Source organism: Amblyomma maculatum, chromosome 6 (assembly GCF_055883805.1).
Source record: "Amblyomma maculatum isolate TAMU_Amacu chromosome 6, ASM5588380v1, whole genome shotgun sequence".
Classification (NCBI taxonomy): domain Eukaryota; kingdom Metazoa; phylum Arthropoda; class Arachnida; order Ixodida; family Ixodidae; genus Amblyomma; species Amblyomma maculatum.
Window position 1 is genome coordinate 31,224,315 of NC_139349.1, and position 21,801 is coordinate 31,246,115.

General features: G+C 49.2%; 2 protein-coding genes across 3 annotated transcripts in view; one reads left to right on the forward strand and one right to left on the reverse strand.

Moving 5' to 3' along the window:
- Grp170 (hypoxia up-regulated Grp170 co-chaperone protein) overlaps nt 1–21,801 on the reverse strand; it is a 534,702-nt gene that overhangs the window by 380,000 nt on the left and 132,901 nt on the right. The window lies entirely within an intron of this gene.
- Nucleotides 16,319–21,801, forward strand: part of LOC146185400 (semaphorin-5A-like) — a 143,419-nt gene continuing 137,936 nt past the window's right edge. The window contains exon 1 of one of the 2 annotated variants that reach the window (XM_084606340.1): nt 16,319–16,662. The gene's annotated coding sequence lies outside the window, so the exon portion shown is untranslated. The remainder of the gene's footprint in view (nt 16,663–21,801) is intronic. The other variant, XM_084606338.1, reaches the window with a different exon arrangement.

Consider the following 21,801-nt stretch of genomic DNA (forward strand, 5'->3'; position numbering starts at 1 on the left):
AGCTCCTTGTCACATTGCTGAATATGAAGGGACAAAACACATTTACGATTGGCTGATGTCAGTTCACGGCTGATGTCAAATCACGGCTGACGCTCAGTTAGCAGTACAGCTGCGCACTGGACCATACAATCAGGAGGTCATACGGTAACACCTGTGACCACCACAGCTACCGGGACGGCGAAGTTATTAAATTGACCAAATTTTGTAATACGATGCGAAACAAACCTAAGACCTAAACCTGATAACAGCCAATATCTCGTAAACAAACCATCTAAATAATGCATTCGTAAAAAAGAAGCTTAAAACAACGAACCCATGTTGGTAATGTTAAAACGTTTTTCTCTGCTTTTCACATGCTCCCTTAGTTCCCCTTTAGTCCTGTATCACGACATATAGATAGGCTGATCCTACGGCCTGAAGAGAGTGAAGGTCGCAGAACCAGCAGCGAGCGCATATTACGGTTTGCGATATACGATACGCTCGTACCTAAGCGCGCTTCAGGAGCCATGGATTTTTGTTGACCCCCCTCACGCCTGCCCAAATACGTTCGACACAGCTTTGATTAGTTTATCCGCTGTTTCAAACCGACAGCTGTCTTACCAACGGCATTTAATTTGCCCTTTATCTTGGTCGACTGTAACACTTCGATGCTCCTGACGTGCCAAAAGTGCCGAGAGCGTTAGAAGGCTACCCCGAGGCACTGAGTAATGGGGGCCGTGGACTGACCCCGTACATAATATAGTAAACGTGTGCAGTATACACGTGAACATGCGCTGTGCGCGCACCAGCGAATGCAGAATTGATGTCCAGCTATGACCGTGGCACGGAACAGCCGGGCTCGATCATCGTTGCTCCACATTCAGCGCGAAGGCCGCTCTGTTGGCGATCGGTTTAATTGGGTGTTTTTAAAAGGCGATCCATCGAGCTATCGCTTCGCTTTCATTTATTCACCCTTTCTCGTCGCTGTTTCTCCTCCTCCTCTAGTCGCCCGGTGGTCGCCGCGGTGACCGTCACCTGGATATCAAGGGCAGCTACCTATAGTCGCCACCGATGTATACATTACTCCACCTTTACTTTCGCGAGACAATCGACATCGCTCGTTGTTGCACGCGTGAAAAGAGTAATAGCGCCTACTTGAGCTCAATCACCGGATATGCAGAAACGGGAATAAGAGCATTCTTCAACTCTACTCAGCAAACATACTCAGGAATTCCGCCTACGCGCAGGACGTGCAGCTTCGTTTTTAAAGCTGACTAGGCGCAGTCAGTGGCACATGCATCACCATTAACTGCAGTTAGAGAGTGTGGAGGTTTCGGTAGACTGATTCTGCCAACGGCCAATTGCTTTAGCTTCAAAATGATAATCACAAAAAGGCAGGATCGTCGTGGGCACCTTTCCCAAATGGGGCGGTCATGCGGAGGATAGTGCAAAGTGTTCCAACCACAACAAAGCTGAGAAACATGAAGTCAGAAAAACATTTTGCTGATTAAAGTCCTCGGATGGACGCTTACAGCCTGGCAGCTTATTTTCCCACGTCTGGTATAACCGATGTTTGGCGAAATCCAGGTCTGTGTACGGCAGATGAGGCTTAGAGCTGGCCGTTACACGAAAGTGGTAAGGACAGTTAGGGCCTCGGAATCGGCCAGCCATATCGTCTCGCACATAACACCTCTGGAACCCTTTTCATGAGTTTGCGCGAACGATGAATTATGCGTCATGCCAAACGTCTGAACGGAAGACTTCAATGCTAACATACGGGAAGTCAGCGTCACTTACCTACCTCATTGATTGAAATGCAACCCAACAAACGTAATAAGGTACCAGACCTGTATCTCCAAGAGACGACCTCTTCGAGCACGCGTTGCAATCGGTAACCACCCGCAATGAAAGGTAGTAAGTAAGTCGGCACATGCTATATGGTGTGTCTCTCGCAGGATGTCCGAGAAGTATAAAGGCTTCTGGCCTTCTTGTTCTGACTATAAGCATGCACCGAGTGACGAATGCAACACGTCGCATTTTTATATTTTTAGCTTCGGTCTTTTTATCATGTTCAGAAAGCGCAGCAGCGCCCCAGCATCTGGCACTGTGAACGTGCGTGCATTGGCTGGCGACTCGACCAGTGTCGACATCTACAGCAGAAACGGAGCCGTCGAGTCACGCAAGGTGGTCATCTTGTACTCTCAAACCACTACCGAGCGCAGTCGGCCGCTTAATGGAAACCAAGGAGGTTATACTCATTGATACTAGAAACGCACTGTATATAGTTAGTTTCCACTGAGCGGCCGTCGATCGTGGCGTGGAGTGTAGTACAGTCACATCGGTTCATTTGTATTTCCCGGGCTTTCTCTACAGCTGGGAAAAAGGTGGCACACGAGGCTTACTGGGTCGAAAATTGCGAAATCTGAGATTTTGGAAGGAGTGCTCTCCAACGCCAGAAATTAAATTCTCTGTCAGAAGTGAACATTTTCAGATTTAGACGACTTACGATTAACTAATCAGGCAGTCGGGAAACAAAAAAGTTGCCCGGGGTATACTAGGAGACCAGACCGACCTCGATATTTTTCTGGTTTCACTGAGGTTAACTACAGCACTCGGTAGAATAATACAGCGAATTTTATAATATTGCGGAATTTTAAAATATTTTATTGGGGAACGGCAATTCTTAGCATATTCAAACCAGTCAATACTGGCGCTTAGCAAGAAACCAACCAGCGGCTTTACATACAAGTTCGGAGGAAGCAGGAGACACATGTGGTCTCTTTTTCTTTCACTATTGTCTCCATATTTGTGCTACATCAGTTGAGAAAATAAATATTTTCAACAACAACAACACCGCCACTGCCCTTGTATGCAGCACCGCTCCGAGCGTAACAAAAATGTTTACCAGCTATACCCGCTCAAAAGACATCTCACGATGTTAATGACTCGTTTTATAATCGATAGATTTCCTAAGCGTGTAAGCCGGAAAGGCCACGCGGCGGAGTCGTACACACTTAGGAAGCTCGATCGAGTTACGTGGGTGGTGGCACTGTGGTGCTGTGGTCACCTTCACGCGTCACGCCGACATCGAAGGTCGCACGGTGTGTCACTATATTGTGGAGTACTGCACGCGGAAAAGCAGCACAAGGGCCGCGGCGATGTGGCTTGGCACGGAAGCTGCATTTGTAGAAGGGGTCCCCTGATTGATCGCCCTCGTGTTCTTTTCGCCCTACTGCTGCCAGGTTCCTCCGGCGGCGGTGGCGCTGCGCGTGCAGCCGGGTGGCGCGTCGAGAAAGGGCATAGCCGGTACGGAACGAGCGAGGCCAGGCGATGCGGCGGCATGGTGGTGTAATTAAGGTGTTACCGATTCCGCCCACAAGGACGCTGGAGAGAGCGCGGGACCCCGTCGCTGCATTTCGAGGGGGCGGCCGCTACGCGGCGCATCTGGCGCAAGCGCGCGCCAGGGCGTGCACAGTCCCCTTATGAAAATAAATCGGGAGATATATTATGAACACAGCACGAGATACAGGAAGGCGACAGTTGTGTCTAATAGTAGGCGCACGGCCAGGCTATTCGCTGCTGTAGAAGGGAAGTATTCGATGTGCGAGCTTCGAAACGAGTTCCGTTAGTGCCGAATGGGAGTAAAGTACACAGAACGCCTGGCCCGACCGACGTGTGCTGCTAATCGAGTTTTGAGGCCCGCTTGTGTCGCACGAGTTGAGCTGTCTCTGTCGCTCTCTGTAAATAGAATAACTATCGATCATATCCGCATAGCATGCTCCGCCAACGTGAAACCCATTCCGTTACTCTAGCGCGCAACGGTATTGAATACATTTGCCGATAGGCGAGCTTTGCCCGCGACAGATGGTGGAAGGAAAACAGATGGGAACGAAATGAATATTGCACTCGAACACATTTTGTCAGCGGAAGCTCATTCCTTGTTGTCATTTATAGTTAGCCGAACAGTGCGCTACCAGCGGCGTCAACAATAAAACAAGAATATATACGGAGCTATTGCTGGTGGAATGTGCGTATATACGATGTTGTTCGGATTAGGCAGCTTCATGTGCGCCGTATGTATGTCACTGCCAGCCCTATATTATTACTATTTACTCTACGAACGTGATGAACATAACTCATGTCCTGATTAGAAACTCACAAACTACGTTATCTGTACGGTGGGTCGACAAAAAAAATGGGAAGGATAAAAAAAAAATAATGTTATTCAAGACTGAGGTGTGGTTGTCAAGGGATGAACGCCTCACAAAACTAAGAAACCGTTATGTACCGGATAACGGTAAAATAACATATGCAGGTACATGCAAATCATTGTTTGTTTGTTTGCGTCCGCCCTCACAAGCCTTACAAATAGATGCAGCGGAAACAGGAAACGCTTCCAACCCGTTCAACGATAAATTTCGCAGGCGGCCGTAAATACAGGGCATATATAGTGCTCGAGAATCTGGCGAACACCTCGCGTTGTCAGTCGCCCAACGTACGTAGTCGACCGTGAAAATAGAGTTTAGCAAAAAAAAGTGACGAGGTGGGGTGGGGAAGGCCCATAATGGCCGTATCTCACAAACGCTCCTTATCGGTTACGTGCCGACGATCACGTAAAGGAGTAAAGCTGATCGCTTATCCGCACATGAGTCCTTTCACCTGTTCAGTCGGGCCTTGCCACTTAGGCAGAACAAACTGAGAGCGGTCACAAACTGCGTTATCTATACGGTGGGTCGACAAACAAAGAGGGGAAGAATAAAAAAAAAAATGTTATTGAAGACTGAGGTGTGGTTCTCAAAGAATGAACGCCTGCGTCGCTTGCCTGTAGAGAGGAATACTGAATAAAACTTGATGCAACTTGGAGGGGCTACATTGGCACCAACATTGTATGCCTGCCGACGAATCCATCCATCATCATCATCGACGATGTATAAACTGCGCTGCAGGGTAAGGACTCTCCAGTGGCCGCCAATTATACCTATGAGACTAAGCAGCACTGTAGCCACGCTCACCCTGTGTTAGAAAATTATCTCTCCCTGTACGTTTCACTGTTCCCTACGGCTACGTCTCTTTTAAAGCAAATAGCCAACATGCCAGCGAATATAAGGTACAACAGTGCGGTGGGTTATGCATATAAGAGAGCCGGAAACGTTTATATATATGTTAGAGAGAGAGAGAGAGAATAAAGGCCACACACGCAGCAGAGCGGTGACAGAGCACTGAGTGATGTATGTTAAGAGCAAGCTATGTTAGCAAGATGTTAACTCGATGGGACAAGCTTCATAAGAATCTTGGTAAAAGTTGTACCCGGCGTTGATACAGACAACGATATATAGAGAAGCTAGATAAAATGCGGAATTTGTGCATTCTTACGATGTGAATCACAGAGCGCGTCTATAGTGATGGATGCTAACAGTGAGACAGTAGCAGTTGCAATCATGTCGACGCAAATCAGCTGGTCAAAGCATGTCCGTAAAACATGAGCATATGAATTATTAAGAGCTATATGATTAGTCATCCTAAAGCTCACAATAACAGAAAGACTGCTCCGGGACGATTATTAGGACCGCTGATTTTTACGTTAACTAAATTAAAGAAAAAAAAATGTTTAACTTTTCACCCATTGGTTTGAAGAAAAAAGTGTCAATGCAAAAGTAGATCGTCTTGAAAAACTCCTAGTTACGTTGCTTCCGTGAAGCTACGAATTATATGGCTTTTTTATTGCCCGTCAAATAAGCCCGCGAAATAAAAAAATAAAAAAAGCCACGTGATAAGGGTGATTGAATTGGACTCGATTGGATTGGTTTGGATTGGATTTGACAAGAATAGATTAGACTGGATTGAATTACACTGGATTGGGTGTGATTGAATTGGAGAGAAGTAGGCAGCCCAGCGCCATGCACACATGCTTTCGCTACGTATATCCTGACCCAGCTGAGCTAAGCCACCGCCAATTTTCTTTCTTCCTAAAGTCATTACAGGATTAATTCTGGTCAACATCAATTATAATGTGTTAAAGAATATAAAAAAGTATCCCGTTTACGTTTACCTTGGACTCGCCGATTGTTGCATGGCTCCTTTCATTGTATCATAACGAGCCCCTCATTTCCCCTTCAATTTTCTACGTACCAGATTCGATCACCGGTGCCACCGGGTACCCACCGGTTTCCAATGGGTACAAGATTCCCCTGGCCTGGTGCTCGGTTCTTCTGCGGAGAAAGGCTGGAAAAAAAAAAAAAAACATAATGGACTTCTGTCGCACGAGGCGGACTTACGGTTGTCCGATGGCGGAGCGAATCACTGGCCCATCGGCATATTAACATAATTCAACATAACCATAAGCACCATCAAGCGCCACAAGAAAATCTGCATGATAGCTGTAGTGAATATCTCACAGGTCACGACGTCATCACAGAGGAGGTTGCGGTGGCAAACAGCGCTGCCCTGTCTGCTCATCATCACAGCAAAATTAATTTGAGCGAGGGAAATAACCGTGAGAGATCTACCTGAAGCCACCAGTGAAAGCACACGCGAGGAGAATCGCTATTCGTGGTCAGATGTCGATAACACCCCCCCCCCCCCCACACACACACACACGGACACACCCCTTGTTCGCACCGTCCCCTTACCTTTCTCTTTCCCTGCATTGCGACCATCTGTTCCTGTTTAACTGAAACTCCAGGGACAACGACTTCATACATCTCGCACTTCATCGGAGTCACGTACGGCTCCGGGCGTTCTAGAAGAAACTGAACACAAACAAATTGGTGCCAAGACGTAATGCGAACTCCCGGCAGCGGAATAAAATTTTTTAAGCTTCTGCATGCCTGTGCTATAGAGTTGTGCGTCACGAAGTCACCACGCATAAATGGCGACATAAATTAGTCTCTCGACACGGTTATTGGCACAAACCCGATGGGAACGACTAATCAGCAGCTCGAGTGCGTTCGCGCCGCATTCCAAAGCTCGGATCCCGTGGGGCAGTTTTTTCTTGCTTCTTTCCAGGCTGTAATCTGTCACGCTTCCTACACTCGCGCTTTCACGCAATTGATTATTGCTGCGGTACTCCCGGAGAGTGAGGTCCGTCGCATTCTTACTCCTTTTCTTCGTCCTCTCTCTCTCTCTCATCTCTCCGCCGCCAGAAGGCCAGGGAATGCGGTCCCCGGACATTGCCACTCGCTTCGTCTTGACCGCCCCCGAGGAAGCCGAGGAGAAAAGGTGTCAGCGCGCACGGTTTGCTACTTGCTACTTTGCTTCGTTCCCACGTTTACACGTATATATATATATGCCAGCCGGTGACTCAAGCTCAGCGGATGTGGCACACGGAGTTCATGACCGCTCGTTAAATTATGCATCTCGCTAGGTTCTCATAGGTTCTCAGTTCTCATCACGGAGGAAATAACGTCACAGAGCGCGCGCGCGCGCGCGCGCGTGTGTGTGTGTGTGTGTGTGTGTGTGTGTGTGTGTGTGTGTGTGTGTGTGTGTGTGTGTGTGTGTGTGTGTGTGTGTGTGTGTGTGTGTGTGTGTGTGTGTGTGTGTGTGTGTGTGTGTGTGTGTGTGTGTGTGTGTGTGTGTGTGTGTGTGTGTGTGTGTGTGTGTGTGTGTGTGTGTGTGTGTGTGTGTGTGTGTGTGTGTGTGTGTGTGTGTGTGTGCGCGTGCGTGCGTGTGTGCGTGTGTGTGTGCGTGCGTGCGTGTACGTGTGTGTATGTGCGTGTCAGTAACTTTTAAGTTTCACGAAGTTTCTGCACTCCCGTGCTCTTCGGACCTCTCGTAATCATACACTAAAGGTATCAAAGCAGGCTACCATAGGGAAACCATTCTTGCCTTGTGTGCTTCGTCTGTACCTTGCTAGCGGGTGGAGTCGGAGAGCGCGAGATGTCGGGCTGACTCAACGGGTTCCTATAATAACGCTACCGGAGCTGCGTTTGCATACACGAACCCGTCTCTGTCGGGTGGAGATCATGAAAAACGGTGGATATCATGAAAAACGGCCGGCAGCTTCGTAAGAAACAGGATAGACAAGAGCTCTGTGAAGAGCAGAAAATAAGAGATCAACGTGATGACCAGGGAAAAAAAAAAAAAACAAACCGTCAGCATGCCCGCAAAATGAATGAACCTGAAATTGCATCGAGCCGTGCGGAAAAGGCTCGCTTTAACCCTGCTTTCCAGGCGGGATCGTTTGAAGCCGCCATTGGATGATTCTACCCACCTTACACAATAGCAGACGTTATTGTATTCTTCCTCGGGTATTTGGAGAGTGCACACACAAGGCGCCGCGCGAATTTTCCGAGCCGAGGGCCGCCAAATCGCTAGTCGTGTCGCTCAGGTTGTAGGTCTGTAGAAAAATTCGCCCGTGGCCCGGAAGCAGCTCGCGAGGCAGCCAATCGCAGAACGCTTTCTTGGTACGTAACTTACAAGCTGGCTTTTTCACAAGTTAGTTTTCCTATAGCGCGGTTTGAGCGAAGTACTGCAGGCACTCGCTTCGTCTGAGCTGTGCATATGTGCATATATATCGAAATGTTCCAGTGAAAGTTTTGGTAGGATAATAAAAGACAACTTAGAAAAGAACGACTGTGCGTGCTAGATATTGTTAATTATTATCGAAAGGAGCGGGATAAAGTATCTTTTTGTAAGCCTCTGCGCCGTGCTGTATAGTTGGGCACCACTGCGCGCTGAGGTTCTTAGAAGAACTTTAACCAGTTCTTTTGTCGTACTTCATGCTGTTTAGCCTTTGAAAACGGGATATTTGCTGCCGTAATTATATTTCCCTTGATCGAACAACGGGGCGATGACAGCAGAACGGCAATGAAAACGCGCTACTCTGTCGCCGAGTCCCGTCGCTTCTGTATACCATGAGGCAGGCGATGGTGTCGCCGTCGCGCGACGTATAGCCAGGGAATATCGCCTCATGCGGTTACCGCTTGAGAGTGTTTGGGCACAGAAGTTGCTTCCGTTTCTTCCAAGCACGGCGGCTGAAGCGGTGGCGCATCTTTCAGACGATGACTGAGGACCAAAGTGAAAGGGAAGCGTACTTCATCGAAAGTATCGGCCGTTTACTGAAGCACTTTGACGGCTGTTCCTGCAGGGGAAGAAAGGCGGAGAGCCGCACACTGAGTTCTTAAATGCGCTAACGTACAACGATCACGACAAGGTGCGGAGTTCATCGCATTAATGCAGTTGTACAGCGAGATTTCTGAAGAGCTAAGGCTATGGCTGGTAGGACAAATTCAAAGAAACCGAACTTAGACAAGGCAGCACATTTCGCAGAAGAGCACTATGGTAGCGGAATTAAACCTTCAAAGCAAGTGGCATAGCGTATTGTGAGTTATGACAGATCAGGAAAATGACAGGTTCTTTCTTTGATCGCCGCCACGCCACCTCGCAGAGATTACAGCAGAGAGGATTCTGGATCGGAAAGAGCAGATAGCGAAATAATTACGCAGAGTAACACAGGCCTACTGAGCCATCCTGCTTGGGAGCAGTTCATCTTCGGACGCATTATCTGGTTCCGAGACTTTAGCGTGGAGGCCACCTCCGCACCTGAGCGCTTCGTTTGAGCAGACTTAGGGAGTTCTAGAGACTCCCGAAAAAGGAGGCCGCCTGTCGTCCCGGTGAACCACTTCTTTGTCTCAGTTTCTAAGTTGTAAATAGTTGCGTAGATAAGCATTTTCCATTTTGTTTGCTCTGGCCCGATCATGTCTCCACGTTGCTGTTTCGGCCCTAGGTATACGTGTAAATCACAATATTAGCCAGCCGTTCAATAGTCGCCTTGCTTTCCCATAACCTTCTTCCTGACATGCAATAGGTTACGTGAAGGCAAGAACTTCTGAGCTCCTTCTGTATCCACAGAGAGCATAGACGACTCGTATACGTTTGAGTTCCCTGCACAATTACGCACTCAAGCAGATGGAAGAAACCTGCAACTTCGGGATCTGCAGCGGACAATTACCTCTGCCGGCAAACACGGAACGATTGCGAGCCTCGCTCCCCCACTCCATAGCAACCCCTCGAACGTAGATTGGTCGCCAGCCCTCAGTGAAGAGACCCGCCTATCTTGAGCGCGCTACTTACTACGCGAAGAGAAAATGTCCCGTTGCCCAGCAGCCTCGGAAATATGGTAGCGACCGCCTCCACACGACTATATCAGCTGTTTGCCCGTGCGCAAGTCCCCGGTGTTTCCTCGTTTCAACAAGGCCGATAGAAACATGTTGCAGCAAGGTGCGTGACGGCGGGCACGCTGTACTTGCGTTGCACGGTAGCGCTGTCAGCAAACACCGCACCGGGGGTCGTGCTGGACAAGAGCGATTGCGCTTGCGAGGAAGCCCGAAAATGCCAAGAGCAAAGAATACACGGAAGCGGCATAAGCAAGGACTGAAGCGTCGAAAACAGCGTATATTCAACCTGCGTTAGATGTCTCGCGCAACGCTTGTACCCTCCCATTCCGAAGTTTGAATCCCTCGTCATCATTCGAAGCTTATATCGAATTCTGGTTGCTTATCTCAAAGTTAATCAAATTGCGGCACTAGAAACAAAACGTCACAATTAGCCGGTATTCGTTTCAGATAGGAAAGGAGAGCACCAGTGCGTGTGAAGAAAGAGAGTAAATGACTTAAAAGGTTCAGAAAATGGAGCTAAATGGTGAAGGACGGAGTCGCGCTTGTGCATACGAAGCGGTCCTGTTTTCATGATGCTCTCCTTAACGAAAAACAAAATTCCGGCCGACGCAGATTTTCGGTAAAAACTGCTCACAGCGCGGTATGACCCTTTGCACTCATGGCGAATAAGGCTATCGATGCCAAGCCTAGGCCATTGCACAGTACATGGTGAGAAAAAAATATTAATGGCATATAACTAGATGAGATGACACTGTCGTTGCTGTAGACAGGCTTGGAAAGAAATGGCGCACAAAATGTTCCACGATTATATAAATTCACATGAAAAAGTTCGACAGAAAAAGTGAACGATGGACTCCGTAACAGTATGCTTACACTATTTGCACACTTTGTTGTTCCAGGCGTTGAATGTTGCCACGCGTTCGAAGAGGGCAAGCCAATCTTCCACATCCTCCACAGGTGAAGGGCTCGCGGAGCTGAAGGAGTACCATGGGTGGCTTCTGCTCAGAGGGTGCAATCTTCGATGTATATCACGTTGACGGCGAGCTGCACATCAGCTAGCCGGTACGTTTGTGTGTGCGTGCGTGCCTGCGTGCGTGCATGTGTGTGTGTGTGTCTGCGTGCGTGTGTGTGTGTGTGTGTGTGTTCGTGCGTGTCTGCGTGCATGTGTGTGTGTGTGTGTGTGTGTGTGTGTGTGTGTGTGTGTGTGTGTGTGTGTGTGTGTGTGTGTGTGTGTGTGTGTGTGTGTGTGTGTGTGTGTGTGTGTGTGTGTGTGTGTGTGTGTGTGTGTGTGTGTGTGTGTGTGTGTGTGTGTGTGTGTGTGTGTGTGTGTGTGTGTGTGTGTGTGTGTGTGTGTGTGTGTGTGTGTGTGTGTGTGTGTGTGTGTGTGTGTGTGTGTGTGTGTGTGTGTGTGTGTGTGTGTGTGTGTGTGTGTGTGTGTGTGTGTGTGTGTGTGTGTGTGTGTGTGTGTGTGTGTGTGTGTGTGTGTGTGTGTGTGTGTGCGCGTGCATGCGCGTGCGCGCCGCCGCCATTCACAATTTAGAGTAGTGATCGCGGAGTTCTTTTCAATGTGGACGTACGTTTGAATCGAGTGGCGGGAATTGTTTTTAATTCAACTTCTCAGCAATAAACGCGTATTTACGTGCCGGGCAGAAGAAGTGAGAAAGTATTTTGACTTATAGGCTGCAGCTGTTCTCAGCGCCCATTTAAATTTGCACTTCTGCGTCTTCATTTGAAAACTCCTTGTTTTCAGACGGAATACAAATTTAATGATTCGAAGCTCGGAGGACAAAGTGCGAAACATCAATGTAGACAACGGTTAGAAATTACGTCGCTTGTTTTAGAAAGGTGCCTCCATATCGCTCTTTTAGCAGACAACGGTACTATATACTGTTCCGGTCTCGTATATTAATTGACCAGCATCTGTAGCATCAAGAGGACAAATCTGTTATTTACAGCACGACCGAAGTTAAACAAGAGCCGTTTGCAAGTGATCCATACCGAGCTTGTTACTGTCGCATGATTTTACTTTTGTACAACACGTACTTCAACCGCCTGTAATAGCTCGAATAGGTGCAATTATCGAATATCGCCGTTTTGTCCTATCTATACAGCATAATACAAGTTAGAGGCACAAATACCACTTGCTCAGCCGTAAGTGCCAGCAATTTCGCTCAACGTTTAATGGCGCAGCAACTGTAATCGTAATCGGAGCAGCACGGTTCTTGAACGAGAGCGACACAGCGCTCTTACGCATGCCGGTGCGACCACCGCGCTGTCTCGGGGCAAGAAGAACGGAGAAACAACGAAGGCAGCGTATACACACATAGCTCCAGGGATAGACATATTGGAAGGCCGTGTGTACGCCATTGGGAAGCACCCCCGTGCACGTGAGGGCCCGCTTGTATACGAGGGCCTGCCAGACATTCCGGTATGCGCACATGTCGAAACAGTTGTTTCACAATCGAGAGCGATCGCGCGTTCGGCGACGCACAATGTTTCATTTTGGCATAACCGGTAATTACCTCGCTCTGGCCCCTTATGGAACGCAGCGCACATCCATCTTCCTGTCATCAAACTCATCAAGTTACGGTGAGTGTGGCGGCGAGCGTATTTACGTTTCTTTCATCCGGGTACATCTGAAAGGAGACGTCGGCACTGATAGAGGAAGTCCAAGACTGTTCCCTCCGTGTTCTCCTCCGTCGTAAAATAAATAGCAGGGGTAATTTAAAAAGAAACAAAAATGACGCCAGAAGGTACAAAACCCGACAGTAAATAAAGGATCGCACCGAAAACAGTATAGAGCTCCTAAGTGCACAAAATAATAAGCTGAAAAACGAGCTCTTTTCCGAAAAGAGCTCGTTTAGATCCGTATAGATGAACGCACAACACATTCCAAGCTGTACACCAAATTGGGTGTAGTGAGCAGTTGAGCGGGTGCATTGAGCGTGATAAGCACTCGCGAAGCATACGCACATGCAAGCATCACCCTATGTAAGCGTGCAATTCGTGCCGAAGCCAAAGGCGCAAGGTATAAACAAAAGAGCCGCAGCGCTAACGCGCAGGTAGTAGATACTGCGATTCATGAGTTCGCCGGCAGGTCAGCCAGCGCCGATACCTGCATGCGGCCGAGCCCCGTTTGCCGCGGCCACCATTAATACGGCTTCGTCGACTCCAATTAGCAAATAATGCCGGTACAGCCACGAAGAGACCGGCGACAACGGCGAGAAACAAGCAAGGACTTAATTACAGATCGAAATCAGACTCCGGCGCACCAGCGGCGGTCGTCAATCTCGCCGCCACAAAGATCGGCGTCGCTGGTCCGATCCCCGGGCGCTTTTTCGTGGGCCCCATTAATTAGAATAGGCAGCATTTGTGCGTGTATGTAGACAGACCGTTACCGGACAAGTACCCGCCGTGTACAGAGTGTGTGCGCGCCACTGCCTCCTCTTTGTCGCCGCGAGTGCAAGGGCCTGCCGCGTTACGCAAATTGAGTTTTTGTCGCCTCAGATGCCGCCAGCGCGCCCGCAGAGACACGGTGCCGTTCCGTTTGGACTGATTAATGGCTGTCTCGACCCCGGAGTAAGTGTGCCCTTCGCGGGACAAATTTGCGAGACAAAAGTCGCCTTTGAGGCTAACTGCGCCGGCATATCCGCATCCGAACGGTGTGAAGACAGCGCGGATGCTACGAAGAAATGGGTATGGTGATATTTGCTTCCGATGCGCTCGGAGGCTATAGGTACGCTATGCACCGTATGGTATGGTATGGTATGGTATGGTATGGTATGGTATGGTATGGTATGGTATGGTATGGTATGGTATGGTATGGTATGGTATGGTATGGTATGGTATGGTATGGTATGATACGGTATGATGTATGGTATGACATGGCGTAGCAGGGGGTGGCAGAAAGTTAGGTGGGCGGAAGAGGTTAAGAAGTTCGCAGGGGTCAAGTGGATGCAGATAGCACAGAACCGGGTTAATTGGAGAAATATGGGAGAGGCCTTCGCCCTGCAGTGGATACAGTCAGGCTGATGATGACGACGACGATGATGATGATGACATGGTATGATATAATATACGCTATATGGTATGATACGGTACAATGCAACAAATCTCGATTTTCCCAAGTGAGATGTAGCACATACAGAGATGCGGCATCGTGCACGCGCATATCGAATTTGATGTGGTATTGTTTCGTTGCTGATCAGTTGCAGCCCGTGACACGGGATGCTGAACACTGCTGGCACACCGCACGCGGCCTTCCTGCACCAACGTAACTGAGGCAGAAGCCTGCGAGCCTTATCGATGATGCGAAGTTGAGTTTTCCTTGCATTCTTTCATCTTGCGTTCTTTCTTTTTTGCCCTTGATCGTTTGAAAGGTCGGAATTTCTGTTATTTTTGTATGCGGCAGCCAATTTCATCTCAGCCCTATTTCGTTGCATCACCAAAATTGAACGAATGTAAGGGCCGCATTACGGAGTGTGGTAATGAGGAAACATTGACCTAAATCAAGTGATTACCGTGTTAAGAGGTCAACATGTCTCTTTAAAGCTAAGCTTCATTCTATTTTTTTATAAAATTTTTTAAATGCGGAAACAGCTGTCTCTCCTGAAAAATCATCGCGGGTCGTGAAAACTTTGTGACGCCTTTTATGCCAACGCTCATGTCCTCTGAAGGCTCATCACGGGAGACTATTTTTCAATACCACTGCGAAACCTCCGGTGTGTTCCCGTGGTCTGATTCCTCGGCGGATCCTAAAAACCGAGCAAATGCCCGACATCGTCCCGTATACTTTTAGCATCTGAACAACGCTGATACTTGCTGCATTGTAGGCATGCCATTACCAATGGGTCCTAATCGCATCAGATAAAGTAAGTCACAGTGGTCGGCATATTTCGAGTTAAAGCACCTGCATATATCCCTTTCATTAGCCTAAGATAACAATAGACACACAGATTTCAATCACAAGCGTAATCTATAAAGACTTCTTTTCTGATGATGTCGTGTTCAGTTGAATTTCGCTTATCGAGAGATAGATAGACAGATAATGGTGTTGATAATGCCGAGGGATAATCATCACTGAACAAGACCGTTATTACCGCTATAGATATAACCTTTGAAGGTCATGGCATGAACAGAGCGCGAAAACAATTGCTCTTTTATTCCATTTTCTCTATGCTTATGCTCTATCCCAATGGAAACAGTGAGCTAGCAACGTTGTCTGATGCTAGAAAGCTTTAGCATATCAGAGACGTAATAGCGTAGGCTTACTTGAGATTATCGACACAGCCCGTGCTCGTGCAGTAGCCCTACGTGGCTCCGCCCCTACCATTGCATGCGGGCAGGAGTAACCTGGTAATCCGGTATACATAGACATCTCCGCTATGGCTCAAGCACTTTATTATGACACTATTCCCCTTGGACCTGTGAGTTGTACATAGTCCATGGCCATTAGACTTCAGAAGTGGGGGTAGACCATCTTCGTTCGCAACATGCACAAGCGGTTCAGAAAATACCCATCTCCTCCTCCCTACCCTAGTCAGCTCTAAATAGCATCACGTTGGCCAAGCTACTCGTACTGCTCTTGGCAGTGAAGGAGGCCGGCGCGCGACGACGATCAGTGGAGTGCATCACGGTAGAGAGAGCGAGAAAAAAAAAAAAAAAAAGCAAAAGTGGGGTTGCAGAAGCGTGCATAGCAGAGAAGGCACGATCGGGACGACCCGAACGGCAGGCTGAGCGAGTAGCGGAAATCGGGCAGCAAACAAAAGAAAGGAAACGCAAGTGAGCGAAACAACAACAGCCGCAGAGAGCCGGAGGGGGGTGTGCGCCTAGGGAGAGATGGAAGACGCCTTGAGGCAGCACAGCCCGTTTGGGTTGAAAAGTCGGGCGTTGTTCCGCATCATCCGCGCAGCGAACTCACTCCCAGAACAGCCAGCAGAGCGCGGAGAGGACGAGGAGAAGTGGGAGGAAGAGGAGGAAGAAGAGCAGAGGAGGAGGAGGAGGAGACTGCGAGCGAGGGCGAAATACAGGCTTTCGCGATATGCAGGGTTGAGGAGGAGCCGCTCCAGGCTAGACAAGCCAGCGGGCGACGAGTCGGAGGAGGAAGAGGAAAATCGGGCGAAGTCGCCGTTCCTTTGCTACACGCTCCCCCACAGCCGGCCGACCCTCCTCTTCCACTTCTCTCCCACGCCGCACGGCTTCCCTCTCGGCTGCTGCCACAGCAAACTTGAGAGCGTCGCACCGGCAACACATCGCCGGCTGCTGCCGTGGCGTGCGAGAGCTAGACTGCGTGCCTGTAGCACCGTGGCTGGTTGTTTCCCCGTCCCCTGCGCGCGTCCTGCACCGTTGCCAGGATTACCCGCTCCATCCCAGGGAACACTCTGTAGAAAGGCTCCCGGTTTGCCCCAGTGCAGCTTTGGTGCTAACGTTTTCTGCTGATTACGACGGTGTTGTTTTTTCCACCGTGCGGTGGTGGGCTCTTGCTGTGACTTGGGGAGGTGGCGCTGACGACCGCCACCAGTGTCGCCGACTACACGGAGAGAGGATTGCACCATCTGCTCCGGACCAGGTAAGAAACAGCGATCACGCCCTTTCCGAGTCAAAGGCGTGCTTCGGGTGGAGACCCGGGAAGCGGCACTTCTTGAAGCGGTTGTTCGTCCGCCGCCGCCTTCCTCACGTGGACGCGACGGCGCCCGGGGAGCAGCGGGGGGCAGCGACCCGCGTCTTGGCCCGGATCTTGCGCAGCTGCTGTCACTGTACGGGACAGATGCCAGTAGAATGTAACCAGAGTCGCCACCACCGTCGTCACTCGGTGCAGGCAGTACAAACAAACAGCATCCGCAGTCCTTTTCGCGATATATGCGCCAGATTATTTTACTCTCTCGAGCCACTTGGTGCACCGTGACCAGGCATTCAGTCAGTGGAAAGCGGCTGTCAGGTCGGAGTCCGACCTTGCGCGCAATCTGGCTCAGTGGAGATAAGCAGGGCTGTTTGTATACAACCGAGCTGCACCCTCAGCTTCAATGCTACAACCAGAAGCTGAAGTATTTTGAACAGCCGAGCTAAATATTTACAAAGCAATATTTTCTTCCATGCACACTAGCTAAAGGAGCCAAACATTATATTAGTGCGAAAAAATCCTATTGGCCCATTGAGCGGGCACACGCGTAGCAACATTTTGTTGCCGTACAGCGCTAACAGCCCTCCTTTGTCGCGCCGAGAGTATGTGCCGCCCCGTCCTCCCCGATTTTAAGCTCGCGGAACTCTTGTGTTCGTTATTTTCCCAAATGCAGATGTTCCGCAAAAAGCAAACGCTGTTCAATTCCGGCACCAGTTACTTCGGCCTTTACTGTGATGATACACCGTTACGTTCCGCGTCCGCACAGATGTTAAGAATGTTTGTAGTTGCCGCCGCGTTTATGACTTGTGAAGGCTGTTCAAAGGGGACGGAGATCGCGTTCGCCGCCATCATCAATAAGGCAAGAAAGCGGCAAAGCTATTCCACGGCCGAGCTTCTCATTTGGGACCCGCCACAGCTTTCATGAAAAACTATTTCTTGTAGCTTTGCGCGCGTAACAGTAACAAGCACATTTAACTCAGTTTCCACAGCGTAACCCTTAGCTAAATTCGCGGCGCTGTCACCCAATGGACAACGGTTTCAAACCCTTGTGGGAAGGTTGGCCGACCATCCTCGCTAAAAACGCGTGTGCACGTCCTCTTAGGTAACAGGCACGAACGGCCAAAATGAACGCTCAAAAACTTCCTCGGTACACATCATGACATCGCAACGCGCGGAGGTGTACCTGAGCAGCGCTGCCAAGGACCTTGCCGACGCGGTCGCACGCCTCGCGCCGAAGACCGAACGGGGCAGCAATGGAAAGGAGCTTTGTGCGATCACGCCACCCTTTCCTCGAAAGCGGTTCCGCCGCGGTGAACAGCCAGTCCGCTGGAGAGCTGAAAGGAGCAGCTGGCTGCCGGCTCCCGCTCCTTTGACGGGTGCGCGTATTCTCCAGCAGCCGCCCCCGCGCCGCCTCCTTCTCGGCACCCCATGTCCGGATGATGGCTAGTGGCGGCCCGGCAGCAATGTTTTCGAGCAGGAGGGAGCCGTACGTTATGGCCTACCCCTGGTTCCCTGGTCGTCAAGCACGCGCGTGGCTTCCAGGAATTGCCGGTCGGCAGCGCGATGGCGACCCCTCACTTGCTATTCACCGTGTTCCCTCCTACGAAGCAGCTGCGCGCCGGTGCATGCTAATAAAGGGACCGTCTCTTATACGCGTGGAGAGACAACTACAAAGCTCGGCTTCTTACAGTCGAGAATGGTTTAGCATCTCAAAAAAACGTGGCGGGCCAACGCCCTCGTACCGCTGCTTTGGCGGCGGCCTTTTAGAAGGACGGACATGTTGAGTTTATCGAAGCAGCAGCAAGAAGCTTTCTGCTAAGCACACCTAGCTCTGCAGTCTACTCACACGCTGGCAAGATAACCAGACACAGCCGGATATATCTGCAAGACGGTGGCTCGTTTCTCCGCTGTCCATGAAAGTTGCTCATGAGTAGACGGAGCAGCGCAGCGGATGCCACGGACATGTGGCGCCACGAGTTGCTGGCAAGAAATGAGCGCACTTGTCAACTGACATCGCCATACCAAGAATAGCGCGGCCAGAACTTCTTTCAGCGCAACAGTTCCCGATTTTCAAAATCGGAAGCTGTATAAGCGCCAGCCTGGATATTTTATACACCAATCATTACCACAAATCTTACAGGCCCATTCACACTTGCGACTCGCCGAGCTCGCGCGACCGTTTTGGTCGAAAAGCGACTGTCGCAAATGGTCGCATTGGTCGAAAAGCGACAATCGCAGGCCATTCGACCACTGCTCGATTTTCCAGCTTTGCGGCTGTTAGTCACAAACCGTTAAGCCAATCAGCGGCTCAGCTGACGTGAACGTACGTAAGTTAGCTTTACTCTATGTGGTGAATGCCCGCAGGTCGCATTCGCAAGTGTGAACATCGGTCGCGCTGCGCGGCTCTATGCAATGCATCTGCGACGCAATCTTTGATGCATGCATCTAAACACACTTCTTATTCATGTCCGCTCTTTCTTATATTGTATGCGACACTTTTTCTCATGCCTCGGTTGTCGCGAACCCTGTGCTAAATTAATTTAGAACATTGTATTTCCTCCTGCCCCCGTTGTCATGCACTTCTCCCCAAGCCTGACAGGCTTGGTTAGCGTAGGACCGTCTTGCGGGCGAGTTGGCTTTGGTGATCCTGGCCTAGATATACTTGGAACTTAATTTTGCGTTGAAATCAGTTTCTTGTTTTCTCTTCTTTTTTTTTTTTTTTTTTTTTTTTTGACAGTGGGATCACTGCAGCTACATATACCGAGACTTATGTTACAGGTATAATTTTCAGCTCTCCAGCCACCTCGTGAATTTATCCAACTGTTCAGCGAACTGCGTATGCCTTCATAATTTGAAGTTTAGGCCTTTTCAGAATATTAGCGCAGAGAATGTCATTGGGAAGTCAGCTCTTGGAGATCAGCCCAGCAGCGTTAGCTCATCAACGCAGAAATCCTTAACGCAGTCCCCGAACGTTAGTGCAGTCAAGTTTAAATAATCATGACATCTAACGCGTCAGCTAGCAAACTGAGTAGTGGTCGAATAATTTGATTTTCGGTGTTAACGAGTGTGCAGCTATCGCACAATCGAAACGAAGCTTGCAACAAGACAAATTTAGTAAGCTTAGCCGGAGAAAGCTATTATTTACCATGTCCTAATATTTAAGAACTGACTGCCGCCAAAGCGCCGACAAGGTCTTGTCAAGAAGTGGTGCCTGCTATCGCGAATTACCTGGCAACTAACTGCTAGGTTGGTTGAATAACACCAATCAATCGCTGATTAGCTAAGGAGTCACGAGTCACGACATGCTTCCAAGTAAAATTTTCCTCGAGATAGTTTCCCACTCGCTACTAAGAGTAACCATATAGCGGCTGCGACTTCTTCTGAGCACTATTTACGATAGAAAAGCGGAAACATCGCATAAGCTTTACTATACAGCATTACACCGGGCTGCTGTGCCGTGTTCGACGGTAGTTGAAGCGTAATCTCTGTGGGACGACCGGCAATTTTCCGATAAAAGACCATTAGGTGCCTCGAACACCGTCATCTTGACAGGACGTCACGATCCATCAGCGCTAGTGTACGTGAAGAGGGAGAGGGAAAAAAAAGAGAACCCCGCATAATTCGCACGTTCCCCTGCCAGACGCATCGAACGACTAATTACGCCCATGTTACGTATGAGCCCATATTACGTAGGTTAAGTCGCATTAATGCTCTCACTGTGCACGAGTGAGATAGATTAGTCAAGGAACGTGCCAACCCCGGAAACGCGATCCGTGACCCTGTAACGCCCATGATATTAGCAGCACGTTCTCAGAAAAACACAGAAAAAAAGGAAAACTAGGCGCGAGGACGGGAATTGCTCCAGCGGCGCCTATTCGTCTATATGACCTCCATCGGCAGCGTTGCAGACTTCCAATGCAGTGGAATGCGAGCGGCACCACTCCGTGGAATGGTGCTGAAGTGGTGCTTCATCACATCATAGTAACTCAAACTGGAGTCGGAATGCGTGCCGGTATCTCTATCATACATTGTCGCCATTGTTTCCAAAGGGAGCACGCATCCTGACGTATTTGCGCGTATGTTAGACCGACGACCGTCTAGCCAAATGCCAGGAGAAACAGGTTTCTTGAAGGGAAGCCAGGTAATGTAGCGTACTGTAATGAAACACAACACGTCGGCATGAAAAATCTGAACCGCATGCGCCATTACCAGAAGGAAAACTTCGACGATTTCGTTTTTTTTTTTTTTTTTTTTTTTTTTCCCGCCCTTGCGATAACATATGTGATATCTGTGCATACAGCGAAAAGTGCGCTTCGATCAGAAAGGATGACTGGTCTTCTATAGTTTCGGAATACGAATTCCTGTGCTATTAACATTGCTCCATGTGAGCTGGATTATTATCATTCCCAATTATTTACTTGTATATTGTATAATTGTTCTGTTATCTCGCTTATTTATCTCCTCCATCTTTTCCTTTCCCTTTCTTGAACTAATTCTTGGACAATCTGCCAAGCCTAAATTTCAGCAGAGCAGAACGCTGTGTTTGAAGATTTCATGCGAGGCTCGGTGGAGCAAGTTCGTGTTGTTGACACTGCTTCAGATGCACCGAAGTGGACATCACGACCTGCGCATGCTATATTCAGTTCGCTCTGCTTAGATCGCACAGCAAAGCATATTCCTTTTAGACCTGTTCGACCTAGCACGACAGGAACCAAAATGAAAGGACAAAAGCTCGTGGGGGAGGCCTATATGAGAAAAAGTGTCACGACAAAATCATCATAACGCAAGGCAAGCAGCTGCACGAGCACCAAGGTTTTCGAATTATTGCTAGAGGTTGACGCGCTGTTTTCTTCAGTTTTTACAACGTCTAGAATGTGTGCTCATACCAGCTAATATAGTTTAATATACTTCGGGTAACGGCAGACGAGCGGATTGACTGCAACGGGACAGGAGGCACCACTTGCCACGAGACGGAACCGCGCGCGAAGGGGCATCAGTCGGCGAGGAAGAAATAAGTCAGCCACTTGTCGCGAGCCGGTCCCCAGACACGGAAGCGTCGCCCAGCGCTGGCCGCTTTCCAACTTTCGG